The following is a 22,414-nucleotide window of genomic DNA, read 5'->3' as shown; positions in this document are numbered from 1 at the left end:
AGCAATGATTATGCCTGTCTGGACAATATGAAGACAAAGTTAAGGCCTCAAACTTAAAGCTGAGGCTAACTTGTTGGATTAGGGGAGAGTTGAAGCTTTCAAGTAGAATATTGAAGTATATAACATTAGTTTAATTCTAAGTATGAATCATGAATCTTTTAATATAACCAGCCCAAATGAATACCCAACAGCCTAAACAATAGGCAAAAAAAATTGGTAATTGAGTGATTGCATTTCTATCAATTGCTATTGCATCATTAAATGGTGGGTAGGAATAGAGGGAGAGTGAATATTGAACAATGCAGGTGTTAATCTGTAATTTTAGTCAGGTCACCTGGGCAAGTGCCAAGCAAAGCCTCTTTACACACACACACACAGGAGAGATAGATTTATTGCTGCAGTCTTCACACACCTCTCTGCCACTGATCACAAATCAGGCCAGTAGTTAAGATTTCCTATTTTTAAAAATATGGACATACAGCATGGTAACAGGCCCACAAGCCCACCTAATTTAAACCCAATTAACCTACACTCCTGTTTCGAATGATGAGAGGAAAACGGAGCCCCCGAGGAAAACCCATGGGAGAACGTACAAACTATAAGATCAAAAGAGACACTCGCATTCAGTGGAAGTTTCCTTCTGAGCTCCCACTGAGATTTCAGTGTGAATTTCTATTAAGTGAATAATTTTAATTCATAAATAATCAGGAATTAAAAATTGGATCATGAAAATTCTTGTATAGAAGTCATGATATACTGTACATTACCACTTATACATATCCACAGCAATGAGACTGTAGTGGCACTACAAGTTCCAGCGAACCGGCTGCCGAACGTCATGACACAGTGACATCATCATAGCGTGTGACACGCGGCTTTTAAAAAGGTTGTGTGTGTCTGTAAACAGTTTTGTTTGAACTTCTTAACTGCGACTTGTTACTCTCTCCTCTCGAATTACCTACTGCGATATCAGTGGCTACAAGACCCTTTACTTCATTTCAGTCACTGCAATGGATATCAATGTTGTCCACAAAAGACCACCACTTATTACTGCAAGCTTCACAATTCAATTACGAAACACAATTGAGTAGTAGGTGTTAAACTGATGACAAAGTTGTTGGCTCTACGCAACTTTGCTACATGCAACAATTCTACATCTCTAGGAAGAGCCCATAGACTCAGAGTCTGACATTGCACCATTGTAAAGAATGAATCAAGGCAAACATTTATTCCAGAAAGAAATTGGTGGCATTCTTATCAACATTCCAGCTACCTCAAGAGCAGTGTGTCTTATTGCTGAGACTTGCTCTCTGCCATAATAGTCCTACAGGGAAACCTCTTTTCACCACCTTCCAAATGAAGTCTTCATTCTTGTTTCAAAGCTATGGTGATACATCACTCTGCCAAGTAAATTGGTCAATCTGCTCAGAGAATCATCCAATGCAGGAAGCAGCAAATTTAACCAAGCCCATCACAGGCGCTGACCCCCCATCCATTGAAAACATCTATGTGAGATGTTGTCTCACCAAGGGAACCAACATCATAAAGGATCCCATCATTTTAGTTACAATCTCTTCTTGCTACTGCCTTTAGCCAGAAGGTAGAGAAGTCTGAAGTCTGGCACTTTCAGAATCAAGAATAGTTTTTTTCAACAGCTAAGTGATACTTCAAGTCAAATCAAGTTTATTGTCATCCGATTGTATAAGTACAATCCGATGAAACAGCATTCTCCAGTCCTCAGTGCAAAACATGCAGACACACAACCAGACATAATACACATACAGACAGATAATACATATGCAGGACAAGTATTTCATCTGTACAAATAAATATTGTCTCATGGAGGGTTAGTATAAGCAGTTCCTTTAGTCATTCAGCATTCTCACTGCCCGTGGGAAGAAGCTGTTCCTCAGCCTGGTGGTGCTGGCTCTGATACTCCTAAATCTCTTCCCCGATATAAGCAACTAAAAGATGCCGTGTGCAGGTTGGAAGGGGTCCAGCGTTTCTGGGAGGAGTGCTTTGATATGTTCCATTACCAGATCTCTAAAACCTCCCCATACTACACTAACCCAAGCAATAAATTACTCTGGAACCACCAAATGAAACATCACTTTTTTTCATGCATTAAATTTAACTGTGAATATTTATTAATCTACACTTTATATTTATTATTTTTCTAATATCTTGGCATATTCTGGTCATTTAAATTATACTATTGCAGTTAAATACACACACCTATTTATACATATATATGCATACACACAACACATACATGTATATGTGCACATACACACATACACATTCCATAATGTTTGGGACAACGACTCTGTTTTTCCTTTATTTGCCCTGTGCTCCACAGTTTTAAATTTGTAATCAAATAGTTCCCATGTGATTAAAATGCACATTCCCGAATTTATTGATACATTTTGGTTAAACAATAAACTCAAATCATTAGCTAATCCATCACAAAGCATCCATCATCCCCTTTTCTCATTTCAAGGACATTCCATGATGACCCACTGGCTGATTGACCTCTGGTTGAAGATATTATTTGCACAATCTTTTCTAGGAGGCATGGGCCAACTGAATGAAATGTTCTGCAGTAAGATGTCTCAAAGTACAGGCAATCCCCAGATTACCCAAGGGTTCTGTTCTCAAGAACTCTCTGGCAGCCGATTTTCTTCCATAAACCAGAAAAGTTCATTTTTGATGTTAATCCATATTGTATCACTCTACATACACTTACTGTAATTCTTTCATTTTGTTGAATAATCACCCTTAGAATATTGATAATTAAACTAATAGAGTATAAACTATATGGGTATTCCATTAAATATTTTATCATCATCTTGAAAAATCTTTTAAAATTATCTGGGAGAATTTGTGTGAAGCTGGATTTCCATAAACCAGGTCTTCCATGACACTGGGAGTTGCTGCTGTGCATTAAAGCAGTCCAATCTGAGATGGTTCCAAGCATGGGTTTCATGGCCTGAAGCCTACTCAGATAGATCATCTTAAAGCAATGTTGAAGCAATCCATACAAACAGTGCAAAGGCTTGCTTCCTCATGCCTATTGATATGAGTATGATCCTTTGTATGTATGGAATCAAATGCAAAGATGAGTGGGAAGAAAATGTATGGTCTTCATGGAACTTGCAGTAAGTTTGAGATTTTCTTCTCGGATTGATTTTTCATTGTAATCGAATCAAGTCACCCGTCAGGCCAAATGCTTGACAATGTCTTTCAAAAGAAAGGTTTGTTTTAAAATTATATTTTGTCTTTTCAATTCGTATGTTCCAATCTTTATTTCATTTTCATTGAATCAATTAAGTGAACTGTATATGAGTTTTGTGCTTGTTTTTTTTTCAGTCAGGTGGCTAGTTAACAAGGACAGAACCAACCAAATGATTTCAAGTTTATTATCATTTGGACTTCGAAAACCAGATGAAACTGTGTTTCTCCAGACCATGGTGCACATGCACAATACACCGTTCATAATAATCACATATATACATTAATATATTTTGGGATGACTAACTTGGTTACAGGATACCATCCATCAGTCTTGCAGCCTTTGGGAAGAAGCTATTTCCCAATCTGTCAGTCCTGATTTTGATGCTCCTGTACCTCTTTTAGATGCTAGTGGATCAAAAACACTGTGCGCTGGATGAAAAGGGTCCTCAATAAATCTTTGAGTTTTATTTAAGCAATGCTCCTGGTGAATGTCATAAACAGAGGAAGAGAAATCCCAGGGATCTTCTCAGCAGTTTGGACGCTTCTCTTCTAGTTCGATGATTTGCCGCTACCATACCACACAATGATGCAGCCAGACAGGACACTCTCCATTGTTCTCCTGTAAAAAGTTGTCACGATGGAGGCTGTAGCCTTTCTCTCTTAAACCTCCTGCTGTGCTTTCCTAACTAATGAGGAGGTGTTGTGAGTCCAGGATAGGTTGTCTTTTATATGCACATTAAGGAGCTTTGTGGTCTTTACTCACTCCACATTGGAACCATTGATGTGTAATATAGTGGTCAACTTTCGTCCTTCTGAAATCCACGACAATCTCCTTTGACTTGTCCATGTTGAACTCAGGTTGTTGAGAGGCTCATTTTAAGAGCCTCTCAACCTCCTCCCTGTAAATCTAGCTACTGTTGTATCATCTGCAAACCTCACACTTCTGCTGGAATGGAATCAGGCAGTGCATTTGTGAAACAGCAGTGAGAACAGTAGTGGCAACATCTATACCTTATCTCCAATACAACTCTGGTCTCACTTTTTCAAAGATATTCCCTTTATCCTCTCTATCCTTCGTTAGTCCCCAGGGAGAACCTATGGAAGGCTATCTCAGTGGAAAATGGGCATTTCTGAAGGAAGCTAGAAACAGAATCAGATATTCGCCAGCTGTGGCAGGGATTGCAGGCCATTACATTCTGCAAGGCAAAGCCAAACATCATAAATGGCTGCAATGGTTCACTACCCAATGAGCTGAACACCTTTTATGCTCGCTTTGAAAAGAAGAATTTAATGATATCAATGAGAATCCCTGCAGAAACTCATGACCCTGTGATATCGGTCTTTGAGGCCAATGTCAGAAAATCCTTCAAGAGTGTGAACCCTCGCAAGACATTGTGCCCTGCATTGTTGCAGTTGGAGGTTCGTAATTGTTTCAAAAGTGCTTCAATCATTACCATTGTCAAAGAAGAGAAGGGTAAACTTTCTCAATGACTTTTGGCCAATAACTCTCACATCTCCTATGATGAACTACTTTGGTTATGGCCAGAAACAACTCAACCTAACTCGTACCTAACATGTGGACCTACTGCGATTTGCTTACCATCACAATCACTTCACAGCAGTTACAATCTCACTGGCTCTTCACTCAGCCCTGGATTACCCAGACAAAAGCAATTCATACATTGGGCTACTTTTCATCCACTCCAGTTCATCTTTCAACACCATCATACCTTCAGTACTGGCCAACAAGCTTCAAAACGTGGGCCTCTGCATGTCCCTCTGCAATTGGATCCTTGACTTTCTTATCAAAACACCACAATCAGATGAATCAGAAACAACGTCTCCTCCTCACTGACAGCCAACACAGGCACATCTCATGGACGCATGCTTAGCTTACTACTCTATTCACTCTACAGCCATGACTGTGTGGTTAAGCACAATTCAAATGCCATCTACAAATTTGCCAATGGCGGCAGTTGTCGGCAGAATCACAGACGGCAATGAGGAATGGTACTGGAGTGAAATAGATCAGCTGGTTGAGTGGTGTCACATCAACTACTTTGCAATCGAGGTTAGCAAAGCTAAGGAACTGATTATAGACTTCATGAGGGGGATATCAGAGAAACACAAACCAGTCTCATTAAGAGTTCAGGGGTTAGGAACTTCAAATTCCTAGATGTCTTCATCTCTGAAGATCTATCCTGAGGCTCTCATGTCGATCCAATCACGACCAATCATCACCAGCGGCTATACTTCATGAGGCGTTTAATAAGATTTAGTATGTAACCGAAGACTCTTACTACGGAGAGCATTCTGACTGGTTGCATCAGTGTCTTGTATGAACGTGTCAATGCACAGGAGAGGAAAAGATGACAGAGAACTTGGCCAGCGCCATCATGGGTACCAACATTCAGTCAATTGAGGACTTCTACAAGAGGCGGTGCCACAAGAAAGCAACATCTAACCTCCACCCAGGCCATGCCCTCTTCTTACTGCTACCTTCAGGAAGGAGATACAGGAGCCTGAAGCTGAACAACCACTGACACAAAAAATAGCTTCTTACCCTGTGAATGGACAATGAACCACAGACACTACCTCACTTTTTCTTCTTTTGCACCAATTTATTAATTCATTAATTTAATGTATTTTATAAGAATTTTGCACCTGTAACACTGCCACAAAACAATTACTTTTGTGACATGTTCATGACAATAAATTCTGATTCAGTCCTTAATTTACAGTTCCTTCGAGTGATCACATTATGCACTCGGTTATCACCAGTAGCAGCGGTTGGTTTAATTTTCGGGGTTTCTGCTTGTCCCACGACCAGAGAGAGTGAAGTATTCAGAATAGATTTGCAAGGAGGGAAAGGCAAAAAAAAGTGATTGACATCCTCTAACCTAGGGTTCCAAGAAGTGTAGTGTGAGGAAGAGAAACTCAGGGGCTGAAGGAATTTGAGTGGACAGACACTAACCTGAAGACCAGATTTGACGATGTTTATGTGGCAAAAGAAATAATTAAATTTATATACTAATGAGGAAATACAATGTGTTAAATTAAAATGAGTTGTTAAAGAGGAATATAGCAGTTGCAAGGTAGACCTGCAAAGTGGTTTTCAGTGATCCGATCAATAGTGGAGACCATTTTTTTTTAATATACCAGAATTCTTTGTGTCAACAGCATTTCAACATTTATTTTTGCATTATGTAAGTTGTTCTTTGCATATAATGGTGGAGGCTATCGCTGGATACAAACGCAAGAATTACTTAGGCTTTATAAGAGAGATCAAATAATTAAAACTAAGGGTAAAATCACTGCTCAGACCCCTATTTATCGGAATTTTGTATGGATAGTCGATATTTAAAGGATTGGGAATCAAAGGGTGTCAGAATGGTGAGAGATTGTTTCAAGAAGGGCGTTTTTCCTTCTTTTGCTCAAATGCAAGATAAATTCAATTCAATATTTGCTTATTATCAAGTGCGAGCTTTGTTAAAAGAAAATTTTGGACAGGAACTTAAACTTCCGAATTTGACTAGGTTTGAAAAGTTGATTATAGAAACTTTGTAAAAAGGTTTTATATCAGAAATGTAAGCGTTATTGCAAGAAAAGATGAACAAACCTGGTGTTTTTAAAATAAAAGATAAATGGGAGAAGGAATTACAACTTTTTATATCGGAGGAAGTTTGGGTAAAGGTGTGTGAAGAAGGTGCAAACAGGCTGATTAACGTGAGATATAGTTAACTATAATTTTTTCATCAGTTATATTTGACACCAGAGAAGTTAAAATGACATGGTTTTAGGGATTCAGATTTATGTTTTCAGTGTAGAACACAAAAAGGGACATTTCTACACTCAGTTTGGTCTTGTGAAAAGGTGCAAAGATTTTGGGCGAAGATTAGAGAATTTTTGGAACGTTTGTACAATATTTAGTTACTAGTTGACCCATTATTCTTTTTAATGGGACTTATGATGAATCTAAAAGTGGGCTTAAAGCTGGATAAGTTTCAAATTGCATTCATTCACTTGGTTCTAGCTGTGGCTAGAAAATGTATTGTGGTAACATGGAAGGATGATGTAGAGATAAATATTCAAAGATGACACAATGAGTTTAAATCATGTATTTATTTAGAAAAAAATAACAATTTACATAACAATTATTCTTTTTTTACTAAAATGTGGGAACCATACTTAAAGTATATGGGTCTGAACATATTTTAACCATCTTTTTATAACCAAAAGCCACTCACTTTTGTATGTTAACAACTGATATTTGTAAAAGGCTCCGTCATTATGAGGGGGTAGGGGGAGTTCAGGGTTTTCTTTGTAGTGGGGTGGTTGGGTGGGGGAGGGGTAGATCACTAATCTATCATTATTTGTGGTTTACTGGACCTTCCATAATATTGTGGGCTATGCAATAGTGGTTAAATCTTTCTATGTAGTTATCCCAACTTTCTTCTGCTTTGTTGAACTCCCCGAACTTTCCCTCTGCCATCTTGGCGCGTTTTTCCTTGATCTTTTGGTGGGAATTTGTTGGAGTTGTTAGGTAGTCGTTTTCTACCTTTCTTCGCTTGTTTATCTTCTCACGATTGGTGCATGGAATATGTGTAGGGTTTGTTTCGTTCCTCGTCGCCACTGCTGTGTATGCCCTCACACAATTAAGACTCAGAGACGTGATGTTATCTCATCCTTTACTTCTATTAGACTAACAAGGCCACTGAGTCACAGCGTTTTATATATATGGAAGGGTGACGTGACTTGGGCATGATGATGTCCAGAGGGCGGGTTTACAGTGCAGACTCTTTAAATTCTGCTGATACAAATTGTGGGCCATTGTCAGAAAATATTGAACTGCACGTTTCACCAACATTTCTATGACTGATTCCACCTGCATTGAATTCGCCCATCATTATTGAATGAAGATCTACCGGGACCAATGCCTGAAGAGGGCGCACAAAACTGGTGCGGACTCAAAAGGCCAACATGGACTGTTTCCGCTCCATAAATGGTTATATGGTTATATGTATTTTATAAGTGATGAACTGTAATATGGGGTTTTTATATATAATTTTGTACTTAATTTATATATATATATATATATATATATATATATATATATATATAATTTTTTTTTTTAAAAAGAATTACTTAGGCTTTGCAGAATCGCTAGTTGAAAAAATGGTGATAAATCATGAGATAAAGTGAAATCGATTTTGGCCATAGCTCTTGCCAACTGGATAAATGTTATAGCTGGACTAATTAGACTTGAATGCGATACAAGTGGCTGCAGCATGGCAAAGAGACTGATAGACATTAAGGTAATTTAGCCATTTAAAGATTTTGACTGCTCAAAAGTAACTAACCTGCGGTTATTGAGGGTTGAAGTACTTGCTTATGTTTATTTCATTTTGTATGTTCAGTAATTTATGACAGGACACAGTTCAAAATAAAAGGATGCATTTTTGCATGTTTCTGAGATTAGAACATGTGCAACTGGATAACCAAACACTTATTCCATCTCTAACCCGATTTTCCATGTAATTCTGGATGTAGTTACTGAATATATTTCATCTCCTTTGTCTTAAGTTGCTGTTTCATTGTCAGAGTCCTGAATCCTTTTCTTAAAATCTTGCACCCTGCACAGCATTTTTATATTAGATGGTGCCACATAATGAGATAAGCAGCATGACATTTCCTCCAAAAAGTCCTTTCCATCTTCATCCTTTTCCTCTTTTAAAAGTCTGATAAATATCCTTCTGACGACCTGAGCACGTCTTGGGCTTTTTTATTGTGCATTGCACATGTAAAAGATGAAATCATGTTTGTTCTGGGGGTATTTGGGCAATGATTAGGTGAAAGGGAATTTTGTAGAAATTTCTGCTTGGCTTTAAGGAGACACATATCTGCACAAGCAGATGAGCCACGGTTTAGCATTTCATTCAAGTTACAAGCCATCTATCAATGAATCTGTAGTGCTCTACTGGAGGATCAGTCCCAGATGTTGAGCTCAAGCTTCTGAAAAAAGACAGCTATTATCCGAGATTAGCAAAAAGGTTTTTCAAGATTCTTTTACCTAGTAAGAAATATATAAAAATATGATGGAATAAGCAGCATCATTAGACTTGCCTCTCTCACTTATCTCCACAGATGAAATGTCATCGTCATAAAATTATATCCACATCTCAGATTGGCAAAGTAGCAACTACCAGGGACCAGAATATCACTTGACATACTTGAAGTATATAATTGTGCATAAGTGATGAGTCGACAGTGAAACAGTCAGACGGGTCTGTCCTGGTGTTTATGTTGCAGGGGACCTCCTCCCATCTTTGTTGGTGTATTTCCCTATTTACTTCTTCCTCATGTTTTGCTCAGGCTTAGATTTAATTGTGCGTATTGATCACCTCAGCTGATATAATTCTTCACATTCTAACCAGTCTCCAGTGGAAGAACTTTATCCTGAATTCCCCGCTGGATTAATTAAATAATATATTTTAAAAATTATGTTGTGTGCTTTGGGTTTCACTCGTAAGAGGAAATATTTTTTCACATCTATCTTAACTAATTCTTTCAATGCCTCAATTACTTCAATCAGTCTGTTCTTCAGTCTTTCCAAATACTCATAATCTTTCAGTCAGAACCAAAAGACCATAGAACATTATAGCACAGAAACAGTCCCCTTCAGCTCTTCTAGTCTGTGCCAGACCATTTTTTTTGCCTAGTCCCACTGACCTGCACCCAGTCCCTAGCCCTCCATACCTTTCCCATCCATGTACCTGTCCAAATTCTACTTTCATGTTAAAATTAAGCCCGCATTCACCACTTCAGTGGGCAGCTCATCCCACACTCCCACCACTTGGTTTGAAGTTCCTGTATTGTCTGTGTGAATTTTTTCGCACTTCTTCCAGTGCTTTCTGTACTTACAATTTATGAACATCAGAATTGTGCACAGTTCTCTAGAATGGTGAACATGAGCATTATGCTAAAGTCATTTGCATGTGAACCTGGATATAGATAGATAGTTCAATCGTAAAAGATGATGAATAAGAATAACTCCTGTTTTTTTTCCCCAGTGCTGTGTCTTCAACAATTTTCACTGAAAATAAGAGAGAAACAGCTATTCTGATTTTCCCACTATTTACATACTTTGTTAACCATCAGCAGAAAGGTCCACCATCTTCAACAGTATCAGAAAATGATAGCAACCCTTTCCAAACCTGCAGTAAGTATCCAGTTTATTCAAAAACTGACTGCGCTCACTGATGCTTGTGTGTACAAACCCTGTGTCAACACACATCACTATTTTGTAGGGACTCAAAGTTCAAATTTATTGTCAGAATTCATTCACGACATTGCATACAACCCCGAGATTCTTTCTTTTCCTGTGGGCCAGGCAGAATTTCTACTTATCAGTAACTACAAACTGTACTCAAGATAAAATTATGTAAACAAAAGAGAAAAGTAACCAAAGAAAGAAATGTAAACAAACTAACTGCAATACAGAAAAAAAAATATTCAGTAATAAATCATGTGCAAAGCAAGAGTCTTTGAGGCTTGTTCAGGGGTCTGTAACAGCTGTTCTTGTACATGGTGAAACAATCTTATGGTACCTATACCTCTTCCCTGATGGCAACAGTGAGAATGGAGATGATCTATGGGTGGTGGGGATCTGATGGCAAGGTTCCATGTAGATTTTCTCAATAGTGAGGAGAGTTTTGCCTGTAATATACTGGGTTGTATCTGCTACCTTTTGCAGGGATTTCTGCCAAATAGTATTGATGTCTATATACCAGGTCATGGTATATAATCAGCCAGCCAGCACACTTTCCACTACACATCTGTAAAAGTTTGCCAATGTTTCCAATGTCAAACCAAACGTTCACAAGCTTCTGAAGAAGTTGGGGCACTGACATGCTTTCTTCACGATGACATTACTGCATTGGGTCAAGGAAAGATCCTCTGAGGTAGCGTCTTCTAAGAATTTAAATTTGCTCACCCTTTCCACCTCTGAGCTCCCAACGATCACTCCCTTCCGAAAGTCCGCAATCAGTTCCTTGGTTTTAGTGACATTGAGTGAGAGGTTGTTATTAGTATACCATTCAATCATATTTTCAATCTCCCTCCTGTGAACTGTCTTATCACCCCTTTTTAAACAGCCCACTACTGTGGTATAGTCAGCAAATGTGTAAATGGTGTTGTTGTCATACCGGGCCATGCAGCCATCTTGTAAAGCAAGTGGAGCAGGGGCGAAATATGCACCCTTGTGGAAATGTTCTTGCCAATCTGCACTGATTGGGTTCTGGAGGTCAGGAAATCCTAGATCCAATTATACAGTAGGGTAATGAGGCCCTGTTCTTGAGGTTTGCTGATTGATTTTGAGGGATGATGGTGTTGATTGCCAAACTGTATTCAATAAAGTACATTCTGATATATGCTGTCCAGGTGTTCCAGGGTTTTGTGTAGAGTCAGTGAGATAGGCAAATTGGAATGGATCCATGTCACTGCTCATACAGGAGCTGATATGCTTCAATATCAGCCAATCAAAACATTTCATCTCTGTGGATGTGAGTGCCATTTAGGCAGGTTACCATACTTTTCTTGGGTACCATTATGATTGAGGCCTTTGAAGCAGATGGGTACTACACCCGATCAAAATGAGAAGTTGAAAATACTATATCTGTGAATACATTGGCCAGTTGGTCAGTACAGATTTTCAGTATTTGGCTGGGTACTCCATCTGGACAGGATACTTTCCTTGGATTCACTCTCCTAAAGGCAGCCTGCAAATCATCTTAAGATACTACAGTTAGGGGGAAAAAAATCAGGGGACATGGGAGTGCACAGTGGTTCTTCCTTATTCTGGTGGTTAAATCAGGTGCACACTCTATGCTCAAATTAAAAGTAGAGGCAAACAGCTTCCATATGTATTGAATGCAACACATTACCTTGAAAAGATGGGGTCATAAATTCTGATTTCTTGGCCTGTGCATTGATCTTTATCATATACACACTGCTAAAGAAGCAAAGCATTTCATATTTCGGGCATAGTCACTGGATAAACATTGGATGAATTCAAGAGAAATGCTTTACCCTGTTTATGTTATATGTTGGCAGAATGCTCAGTGGTGTTACTGAGGTAGATTCTTTACCAAACTCTTCTTGTGAATGATGCATGTGGTACGCTTAGCTAATTAATGTGAGTGTATGGGTCATTTGGAAACATTGAGAAGTTTTAAAAAGAAACAAGTTTTCTGATATCAATAACTGAGCTTTAAATGTTTTTTTGTGATTTTGCACATTTGTGTTTTTTAATTGTTTCTCAACATCTGGTTTTATTTTACCTTAAACATTACAGTGATGTTATTCCTGCCACAAGTTATCCAATGCTAGCACACTCTGAAAGCATGAAGCTGCAAGCTCAGCTGTGAACTGATTTTCGAACTGATTTTCAGGAATTTCTGGGTTAGGTGCCAGAACTTGCTGATCATGGAATTTCTCACATTATGATAGAGTCATACAGCACAGAAATAAGTTCTTCAGCCCATCAAAGCAATGCTGACTGTTAAACAGAGTAAAAAGTAAATCACAAAAGTCTGTAGACACTGATTGCAGCAAAGCCACCACGCTGGAAAAACTCAGCAGGTCAAACAGTGTACTTTACTTAGCAAAGATAAAGGTACAAAACCAATGTTTTGGGCTTTATGGATCATGCCTTGATGAAGGGCTCAAGTCCAAAACTTTGGTTTTGGATCTTTGTCTTTGCAATACGAAGTAGATTGTTTGACCTGCCGAGTTTATCCAACATTGTGCTTTATTTTATGTTCTAACTGTTGGACGCCCACTTATATGATCCCTACTCTCATTTTTCCTCCCCTGTATTTCCATCCAACTGCTCCTTTATTTTACCACTCACCCATTCTGGCCAATTTACCATCTGCCCAGCCTCAGGATGTTGGAGGAAACAAATGAAACACACAATTGTAGAGAGAATAAGGAAACTGCACACAGCAGCTGAGGCAAGGATTGAGCCCAAGTTATTGGAGTTGTGAAGCAACCCTTCTGCATGCTAGACAATTATGCAGTCCAAATATAACTGTTTACAGAGCTGATGGTGATCAAAGAGTTAATCCCCCAATGTTTCTGACCTTCTGCTTTTGCAAATGTCTTGTTAAGGTCTTGGACAGGATAGTTGCTAAACCTTCATTAACACAATAAGAAGTAACCTTCTAACTTATTAAATATTAAAGATATGGACAATTCCAATCATCACTGCCATGAAGTCAATGGTAATAATTCAAAGCAGAGGGGCTTCAACCAATAAAGGAGCTACTGAGAGTGATATATTTCTTTACCTAACAAACACCAGTTTGGAATACCAGCAATAAGTTAACCAACAAAAGTTTGCACAACTTTCCAAATACTGAAAAGTCAATGGCAAGGCTGTGAAATGTCTCAGCAGATTTTCGACTGTGCCCTTGTGTGTCTTTAACAGGAAGCTGGCACCCTGCTCAATGACATGACCGAGCACAGTGTGAGCTGTCTAATCACTAATGGTGGCTGTACTCATGGGATGCTCTTGACAGCTGATGAAGCCCTGACTTGTGGCTTACCAGATGTCAGAACTGGCTCTGCTAACAAGCATGCTTCCCTCAAAATCACAAGCAATATATTTTTAAAAATTAAAAGATTAAAAAAATAGAAATGCTAACAATATTAGAGGCCAGATCGTGCTCTGATTTCTATGCCTGTCCATGGAGATGTTCCATTTTCAAGCGCTGGCATCGATCAGAATTGGCGGTGGCATCTTTTCTCCATTCGGCCTGTTGCCTTTCCTTTCTGTGTCCCTCTGCCTGATTTTTCCCCATGCATCCTGAATGTGGAGGATGTGTATGAACATCAAACGCAATAACACATGTTCACTGGCAGCCCCCACACTAACCTATTTATCAGAGGTGAGTCTAGGGAAGGGATCTTGTTGTGAGTATAGCCAAGAGCCCTGATGTGCACTCATCCAATGAAGTTCAGGGACCCAGCTCCCTGCAGAAAACTGCAGCGAGGGTCCAAACAGAAAAAAACATTGGAGCAAGACCATGCAACCAATAGTTTTGGGAAATGGGAATACCTTCTTCAATCCAAATGGATTAGATTTTAAAAAAAGTACCTTTCATCATTCTGCACAGCTTCCATTCACTTGGAAAGGACATGCAAGGTTTAACCTGGTTTCGGCTCAGCAGGTAGATTTGCCAGCCCAAAGAGCCTTGCTGGACTCCATGAAGGAGGGGGAGTGGGCTTGGAGTGAGGGGCATAAAATGTTTTTACCATTTGAAGATTAGGCTAGTGCTGAACTCAGCCACTGAAATAAATGAGTAAATCCTAATGAGAAGATTCAGACCATCTCTTCGAAGAGTTCCATAGACTTTGTAACAAAAGGTTTTGGGTAGATTTCCTCCAAACATGAAAATGAAGGAGCCAATAAAAGGGACCTCTGAAAGTACTTCAAATATATTAAAGGGAATGAGGCAGATTTCTCCTTCATAATTCATAGACATTTATAAAAAGAAACAAAAACATGGAATTACATGATAATTAGATTTTCATTAGATCTGTCAAATTAAACCATGACCACTATATTATCTAATCACAACCTCTCACCATTTCACACAGGCTTCAGACTCTGGCCTGATATGATGTACAGTTTCCAATTCCGAACCTCTCAGACACATTTATCCATTTAGGTTCCACCCTCCATCATCCTCTCTCTGAAATGTTTCCTTACATTCCAATAAAATCAAGATGCTATCATCTCGGACATGCTCCAAGCAAATGTACGTACGTCTGTCCCTATAGTTCAAACTGCTGCTCTTTCCCCTACTCCAGTCAATGCTACCAATTTCTCACTCTCTCTCCCTTCCTCCCCATCTTTATCGAAGCACCAGCTCTTGTTCCTTTCACTTTCCCCCAGCTCTCCTTTCCTTAATTTTCCTCCACCTACAGCCATTCCTTCTCTCCATAACTACCATCATTCCCTTCTCTCTCCATTACCATCAACTTACCTCATCCTCTGCCAGAAATACTCAGCTGGTCTTTAACATTTAAAGAAAAGGACCTTTCACTGGAAATGACCTTTATTTAACTTTCCAGCCCTCTCCAAAACCTCCTCTGGAAGGTGAATATACCACTTTGCTCTCAAACTGAGATTTCTTATCCCATACAAAACTCTGCTACAGCACCCCATAAGAACAATCTGTGGCTCTGTCCTCTTCAGATTCAGATCTGATATGATGTACAGTTCATATTTAATTTTTAAAAAGTTAGACATCCAGCATGATAACAGGCCATTTCTGCCCATGAGTCCGCGCTGTCTAACTTACACCCAATTAACCTACATCCCCGGTTCATTTTGAACAGTGGGAGGAAACCGGGGAAAAACCCACACAGACACGGGGAAAATATATAAACTTTTTACAGGCAGCGCAGGATTCGAATCCCAGTCCCGATTGCTGGTGCTGGAAAGGTGTTGTGCTAACCATTATGCCAACTGTGTCACTAAACGTGGAACTGAACCTGGCATATCTCTTTCTCTTTTATTTCAGTAAAGACTGATGTACGGACAGGGCAGCACTTAAATGAATTCCATAAAAACTGATGGCTGATGGAAGATAAGAGATAAATGACTGGTTGTTTTGAGGACCGTGGAGGAAGAAATATTGGAGATATTAAAGAAACTGTGAATGCCATTTTGGGATCTTCTTTTCAAAGTATAAATATATATCATAACCTTGGAAATTATGAGCCTTGTTTTATATCATGAAACATATATTGATTCACTCTATAAATTAACATGCAATCCTCTAAAGCACATGAGGCCCGCGGGCCGATATAATTATATTTGGCCCGCAAGATCATTTCAACAATGTATTAGAGGTGGCCCCCCCTGCAGCGAGAGCCAATGCTGATTTTTGGTAATGTGACCCCCACCATCCTCCCCCTTCATTGCACATCCTTCCCCATTGTAACACGAGAAATTGTAACACGAGAAGTCTGTCGATGTCATCAGCCGGCAAGCCAGTTGGAAGGCTCCCCGCACAACCAGTCACTTCTCTCACCTGTCGAGTGGTGCGGCGAATTGGCGAGCACCTGTGATTTCCTGTCGGCGCGACGGGCATGGCAGGCTGCGCACGGCCCCCGGGCAGCGCGAGCCCTGCGCGACTGGCACCAGATGGCCCTTCCACAGCGCGAGCGCACTTCTCCCGGTCGCCACGGCCTTCAGCGCTTGCACCCGCGCGGACCCCAGGGACGGCTGGTTCAGCCCTGCACGTGAAGGGAGAGATGGTGGCTGTCCGCAAAGGCTGATCGGCAGCGCGCTGGGCCTGAGTGGGTGGGTAAGCAAGGGTGGGCAGAGGGTGTAGGTGAGGAGTAATGGGCAGGGGAAGTTATGGTGGTGCAAGGGGCAGTTAGAGGGAGGGATGAGTAGAAGGAGGTGTGGATAGGGAAGAGGTAAAAGGGGAGGGGCAAGGTGAGTAGGGGAGGGGTGATTAGAGGGTGAGAGACGGGTAGAGGGAGGAACAGGTTGAGGGGAGAGGCAGTAGAGGGGTGTGTATAGGATGGGGTGGGTAGAGGCAGAGTGAGTGGAGTGAGGGGTGAGTAGAGGTTGGGTAAAGGACTGGTCAGGTAGAGGAATGGTAGGTCGAGGTTGAATAGAGGCCTAGAGCCTGAGGAGTGAGCAGGAAATGCTGAGTCCTGATGCAGGCCAAAATGGACACAGCCTGTGAATGCTGACTACATCTCCACAGGGACCAAATATGTTTCCCTCAGGTCAAGCAAAGGGTGAACTTGAGCTACCTACTCCTGACCTGTAACATTATCCTCCTAAAGTTATATCCTAAAGTTTAACATTACATATGTTGAAAGAAGAGAAAACATGCAGATGTTGTTGAAAATTTTCAATAAATATTTAGTTCGGCCCTCGACTTAGTCCAAGTTTTTAATTTTGGCCCTCCGTGAATTTGAGTTTGACACCCCTGCTCTAAAGGATAGTATTTCTCGTCTCTGATCTGGCTGAATATGAATATTAAATACTGTATATGTGAATCAATTCTTGTCTAATAGCTGACTTTAAATGCTACCACCCTTCAAAATTCTGCTCCATCCAGTTATTTCACAACCGAATTTTTTTTCTCATAATCTAATTTCAACCATACCAGACCACAGACCCAATTTCCAGTGCCCCAGTGTCAACAAAATCTCCAAATAGCTGTTTTTGGATTACAAGCTTCCTGAGTTTGTATTGATGGGTAAAGAGACAAGCTGCTGGATCTGATTCTTGATTACCTTCACTATTAACATTATCCCTGAGCTCCAGGGTGAAATTTGGTAGAATAACTGAAAGCAATGTGTGGTCTGGCACTAATTTTCTGTACAGTAGCTGCCCAAGGTAAATAGGACGTCATTGATGTTTATCTGCGTTTCAAAATATTTTTTTGTGGAGTAAAAGACAGTAACTAATTGTTGTCTGGTTTGGAAGCAGTAATATTGATTGGTGCATATTGGAGGTACATACAGTATTAACAAAGAGGCAAGGAGATGGGATGAAGGCTCATGCCTGCATTCTCAGATACATCTCCATGTTTTTTCTCAGCTCCATAGTACCAAGCTGGGAAGGTTTAAAGATTTATCCTGAATCCTTGTTTGAACACCTCTGAATTGTCAGTTTTGTACTGAACTTCAATTAGGCAAAATAGAAGGGGCAAAGAGGGAAGGGGCAAGAGTCCTCATCCATTGACCTTCCTCTCAACTTTGAACGGTGCATTGGCTGAAGGTAAAAATGATCAGACCAGGAATGTTGTGCATTTAAAGGAAAAAATAAAGTGCATTTAATTAACTTTGAGCATTCCAAAACTAGAGGTTCACTTTTAAAAAATAATCACTGTTCCCTTGTTGATAAGCTCAGCTTATCAATTTTGCATTATTTGCTCAATAATCTGTTTTGATCTGTCGGTGGTGATGGAGGGATGGTTCTTGGTCAGTACACAGGAGAACTCTCTGCATGGGTCTTTAAAACTTTTTACAATCACTAGAGTAAAGAGAGCAATCAATACACTATTGAAAAGATTAAAAGTGCTTTGAAGTATGGATTATTCTCCATACAACTCAGAAATCAGTCTGAACTGAAGTAGGATTAAAATCAGAACTGTCTAAGCTGTAGCAAGTCCACAAATGAGCTAAGATTACACACTCATTTACAGACCTTCGTTTGTTGGGAGTATTTTTCAGTTATTTTAAAAAGAAATTGTGTAAGAAAAAGGATAGAAAAACAAAACTCATTAATGTTTTTCCTTGAAACATGCTCTCTAGGTGTTCATGTATATTGAAATTAAGGCATAACTGTCAGAAAAAAACATGCTTAAACTGATAATGTTCTGCAACTGGCAGTGATGAACTAACTCTCAATGTACATCCGATATTGGATCATAGTTTTTGATTCTGTTGTCCTTGTTTTCAATCAATTACAAGGCTATCTTTCTTCCCAGTGACCCAGACTCTGGTGGCATTGTTTAACCTTTCAAAATATTCACACAAATCAAATGAGTAAATAGAGTTTTACATTTGTTCCAGATGAATCACAGCTACCAAAAATATTTAAATGTAGCGGCAACTAATTGAAGATAGAGACACTGTTATTTGAAATGTCAGCATTTGTCTCCATCAGAAAGCTTGCTGTGCTATGTTAACAATTATTTTTAAAGCCATTAAAAGTCAGGTTTAAGATGAAAAAGGATGCAAATTTTAAAAAATGCTTTGCAAATTTATGTAAAGCCACATTCTTGTTATAGAATAAACTGTGCCTTTCTTAAAATCGATTGAAATATTGTTTTATAATTGTATACGCATATGAACCTGTTTCATCATGTCCAGAACAGTAGATACAGATGATGCAAACTGTGAATGGGGAAATTAAGTTCAAAACTGATCTATGGAAACAATGCATAGGTTTTCCATCTGGGCCATCCTGCTGGGGCCTGCCAGTGTTTGTGTGGAAGTCCAACACTGGTATATATAAGCAGAGATTGATTGATTCTTGATTTGTCAGGGCATCAAAGGTTATGGCAGAAGACAGGAGAATGGGATTGAATGGAAAAATACATCAGCCATGAGCCTTGTTTTGGTGGTGCAGGCTTAATGGGGTGAATAGCCTAATGCTGCACCCAAGTCTAATGGATGGACCTGCAGTGTATGTAGCATCATTCACTATATTGCCTATATGACTGACTGCTCTATTGGTTGACTCAACATGGTGTCTCTACAAAAGGTCCTGACTCGAAACGTTAACGGGCCATTCCTTTCAACGGACACTGTCTGACCTGTTGAGTCTCTCCGGCTTCTTATTGTTCACTCAAGGTTCCAGTATCTGCAGCCATGTGTTCCTTGTGGCTTCTAATGGGGCAGCATAAACCTCCACTGAATTTGATGCTACCCCAGGCTGAACACTTTACCAGTTGAGCCGGAATCAAGATATAGATTCGTAGGTGTCATCAGCTCAGAAACTGGCTCAGAGGCCCACCTTGTCCATGCCCAATGAGCTCTCCTACTTTTGTCCCACTTACCTGCATTAAGGTCATACCCCTCCAAACCCTCTCATTCATGTAATTATTCATGTTTCTTTGTCTGACCACTTGCTCCATATGCTCATCACCCTCTGGGTGAAGAACAGTTGCCTCATATTCCTTCTAAATCCCACCCCTCCTCACTTTATAGATATGTCATCTTATCATAGATTTTCCTTCTCATAGAAAATGACAGTCACTATTTACTTTATATGTTCCACTCTTGATTTTCTTTTTAAATTTAGACATAGAGCATAGTTACAGGCCCTTTTGGCCCATGAGCCCATGCCACCCAATTGCTCCCAATTGACCTACACCTGTGGTACCTTTTGAATGGTGGGAGAAAACTAGAGCACCTGGAGAAAACCCATCCAGACACAGGGAGAATGTGCAAACTCCTTACAGACAACACAGCTGTCATTGCGCAGTAACAGTGTGGCGCTAACTGCTACATTAACTGTGCCACCTTATAGATTCCAATAAGATCCCCTCTCAACCCTCTGAGGAAAACAGTCCTCATTTTTTCAGTTTCTCACAATAATTCAGTGTCTGTTATCTTGGGAATAATTTTGTAAATTTCTTCTGTACCCTTTCCAACTGCATAACATCTTTCCTATCTCTAGGTGACCAAAACTGCACACAATGTTCCAAGTGTGTCCTTACCTATATATTATACAATTTCAACATGATATCGCAACACTTGTATTCAATGCCCCAAACAATGAAGGCGACCTTGCAAGAGCTATGTACCTGCATTCCTAGGTTCCTTTGTTCCATGATACCTCTTGTTGACCAGGATTCCTTTACCTTGCCATCTGCGCCCTTTACTCTCCTGGGAATATGTTAAATCAGGATCTTTCTTATCGCAATCTTAAACATCTCCCATTTGACAGTCATGCTTTTACTTTCTGATTTGTGTCTTGTCACCAAATCCTGCCTAATCATGTTGAAATTGGCCTAGCTCCAATTTATGATTCCTATTGGAGTACTAGTGTTATCCCATTCCATAATTATCTTAAAGCTAATTGAACATCAATTCACAGCACTTATATTTCAGAATCAGTAATTTTTTAACAACTTATTTTTGAATATTGCGGTCTTATTGCATATGGTTTATTGTGTGTGTTTTTATTGTATGTGTTTATTGTACTGTATTCTATTTTATCTTCTGGTCAGTGTTAATCATGTTTCATTGGCTGAAGTAGCAGCATAATGAGAATAAAGAGTTTTATCAGCATTGTGGTCCCTGGTCCCAAAATATTCCCCAACCGATACCACAGTTACCTCACCAGCTTCATTCCCCAGTACAAAGTCCAATGCTGCCCCTTTGCTCGTATGCCTTTTCCACATATTGCTGTAAAAAGTTCTGTTGTATTCATTTAACAAAATACATCCCATCTAATTCCTGATCAGTCTGGATCTCCTAGTCAATGTTGGGATGTCAAAATCATTCACAATAACAGCTTTGCTATTGTTTTACAGACCTCAGCAATTTCTCTGCATGTTTGATCTTCTGGCTCCTGGGACAGTTTGGTGGCCTAGAGCAGCCATTCTTAAACTTTTTTTTGGCTATGGCCCCCTACATTATGAAGCAGTCAAGTTTAGTTGGTTTCTTCCATACTTCTCTCCCACCAACTACATAAAAAAAAACAACAAATATTTTAAGATTTCAGTCTGTGTGTTCCCCCCCCCCCCCACAAATGTGTTGTGGCCCCTGTTGAGAATGGTTGGCCTAGAGTCTACACCCATGAAATTGACTACTCCTTTTTGGTACGTAATTGTTACCCACACTGCCTTACATAATGCCTCTCTGGCAATATCCTCTCGAAAGATAACTGTGATATCTTCTTTGACTAATATAGCAAGCACTCATCTCTTTTCCCACTGTTCCCTTCACATTTGTTTTCAATGCTCCAAACAATGAAGGCAAGTGTCCCAAATGCTATCTTCATGGTGGCATGGTTGGCATAGTGGTTAGTGCAATGCCTTTATAGCACCAGCAATCGGGAATGGGGTTTGAATCCAATGCAGTTTGTAAGGTGCTTGTATGTTCTCCCCATGTCTCCATGAGTTTTCCCCAGGAGCTCCAGTTCCCTCCCACTGTTCAAGATGTACCAGGGGTGTAAGTTAATTGGGTGTAAATTGGGCAGCACAGACTCATGGGGTGAAATGGCCTGTTATTGTGCTGTATGTCTATTTTTTAAAAATAAACGCAACTACAGCACACCAGAACATTGAGAAGAAACCCCTGATCCTCCTTCAACAACGTCTCTGTTATGGCTACAATATCCCATTGTTCTATACCTATCCATGCCTTGAGTTTATCTGTTTGCCCCAACAGTCTTCTAGCATTAAAATAAACAAAGTTTATCTGTCTTACCGCCATGCTTGTCTTCCACCATCCTGTTCTGCTTCAACACACATCTGTTGCTTTTCTCACTATCCTTAACCTTTTCATTCTCTCTTCATCTTGAATCCCAACTGCCTGTTAGAGTAGTTTAAAACCTCCTGGATGAACCTAGCAAATCTTCCCTCAGAATATTGGTCCCCTCTGATTCAAGTGTAGCAAGTCTCTCTTG

This window comes from Narcine bancroftii, chromosome 9, assembly GCF_036971445.1.
Source record: "Narcine bancroftii isolate sNarBan1 chromosome 9, sNarBan1.hap1, whole genome shotgun sequence".
In the NCBI taxonomy this organism is placed as follows: Eukaryota; Metazoa; Chordata; class Chondrichthyes; order Torpediniformes; family Narcinidae; genus Narcine; species Narcine bancroftii.
The sequence above is the reverse complement of the archived record's forward strand: the minus strand, read 5'-3'. Positions refer to the sequence as shown.